Source organism: Tribolium madens, unplaced genomic scaffold, assembly GCF_015345945.1.
Source record: "Tribolium madens isolate multiple individuals breed KSU strain unplaced genomic scaffold, Tmad_KSU_1.1 Scaffold_97;HRSCAF=244;Tcas5.2_LG3a, whole genome shotgun sequence".
In the NCBI taxonomy this organism is placed as follows: domain Eukaryota; kingdom Metazoa; phylum Arthropoda; class Insecta; order Coleoptera; family Tenebrionidae; genus Tribolium; species Tribolium madens.
This window is the reverse complement of record NW_025401069.1, coordinates 13,515,130-13,517,081: the sequence shown is the minus strand read 5'-3', so window position 1 is coordinate 13,517,081 and position 1,952 is coordinate 13,515,130. Positions and strand designations below refer to the sequence as shown.

Genomic DNA, 1,952 nt, shown 5'->3' with positions numbered 1-1,952 from the left:
TACACTGTTTCACTTTTCCTTTAAATGTTTTAAAAATTTAAATACATTCAAGACGCAACATAATATTTTTTTCTAAATCTAGAACCTTGCAATTTTAAAGGATATTTGACTTATAGACAAGACCATTTATTTCATATTTTATTGTTTTGTATCATTGTTTTACACGATTTGTCTAAAATTGTTATTTTTTATTATTATTTTATTTTACATTTCAAGCCCACGTTAATCTTTAAATAATAGTATATTATGTTATTAGGAGTAAAAGTGATACTTTATGTGGCGATGCTAAACGTTTCTTAATAATGCCATGTTGCTTAGGAGCAAAAATAGAATTTTTACTAAAAAGTAAAACTTTTACTTGTMTATTATTATTAAGCAAAAGAAAAATAAAGATTTCTTCTTTTTTGAGTTCTTTGTTAAATAATGTTGTTTACACTCTCTAGGTTATTATTATCATTGATGCAAAATTTATAGATAAAAACAACTCGAAAAAGCTTATTTATTTGAGTCAATTATTGAAATGGTGATTGGTTGTAGTACAAAATTATTGTAGTAGGTATAATGAACTACTCTAGTGACGATTTCGAAAAAAAAGTGTATTTTTGAATTTTTTATATTTGTTTTTAATTTTGTATTCATTCAAGAAGCAATTTCATTTTTTTTTAAATCAGGAACCTTACAAATTTAAAGAATATTTGACTCAAACAAAACCATTAATTTTTATACTATTGTTTTGGTATTATTTTAACTTTAATCTTCAAATAATAGTAGGTATATTATATTATTATAGGAGTAAAAGTGAATTTTCAGACTTTTTATGTGTGTATTACTTCTACACTTTACTTCACTTTCCTTTGGTCCACAAAAACATTTCTTAAAATTTGATATTCGAAGAAATTTGTGAATATTTGAAAAACCAGTACCTCCTGTGTCACTTTGAGCCTCAAAGTGTTATTTTTTTCTCCAACGAAAAATCGCAGCTCCTGTTTGCAAATCGCTTGAAAACTGAGTGCAATTGCCTCTTCTTCCTCAGTGGGTGGTGGGGCGAAAGACACCCGTTGGAGGCAGATCTGCGAGTAACGAATCACCGACGCTTACTCGGCCACCACTCCAAGTGGGTGCTTTGATCGTTCCCAAACATCAGTCGGAACCCGACAGTGAGGACGCAAGCCTCACACGGAACCATTTCTCTTTCTTCATACGACGCGAATTGTGCTTGCTTGTGTGATGTGACTGACATTTGTGACTTTTTTCTTATTTTTATTTTTGGGTTATTTTGGTTCATTGGATTGTGGTGACACGTTTCTGGTGAGTACCAAGTAGGCGGTGGTGGTACCATAATCATTAATTGGGTTCCGCGATCAAACGACCACCTGTGTGTCTTAGTGTGTCATGGAAAAACAAGTGCTTTAAAACAATCAAAGGACCGGTAGCTTGATCCTATCTCGAGATCATTGACACAGTGAGAAGAATTCGACATGACTTGCTTAAATCATGCTCGATATTATTATATTATATATAATGAAATTGCTTTTTATTCAAAGATTGTAAAATGGATAGAAGAGGAAATAAATACGGTGGAAATGTCGGTTTTTAAATCCTTGTAATTAGATACGCGCAATATCGAATAGACAATACAACATTTTACCAACTGTTATTACTTCGAGTGTAAACATTGAATTAATTATAGAGATGCACGTCATGAGGGCAAAAATGCGCTTTCTTGGGGCTAATACGCAGTTCAAAGTTATCGATTTGGTTAAATTTGCGACAATTGAGAGATTTAATATGTTTTAGAACAACTAAAGTCAAAGTAGAAAAGAAAAAAATTGTATTTTTCAACTGGTCCTTAGTGAAAAACTCAATAAAAATTAATATTGATATTTTTTATTCTAATTCTGGAGCAAGAGAAATGTATTTTAGAAGAACCAAAGCATTGGCATTAAAATTAA

The 1,952-nt window shown here is 30.8% G+C and overlaps 1 protein-coding gene across 1 annotated transcript in view; it reads left to right on the top strand.

Moving 5' to 3' along the window:
* Positions 1-1,156: 1,156 nt before the first annotated feature.
* LOC123014401 (zinc finger protein 768-like) overlaps positions 1,157-1,952 on the top strand; it is a 66,632-nt gene continuing 65,836 nt past the window's right edge. Inside the window, exon 1 of the mRNA XM_044413493.1 lies at positions 1,157-1,308. The gene's annotated coding sequence lies outside the window, so the exon portion shown is untranslated. The remainder of the gene's footprint in view (positions 1,309-1,952) is intronic.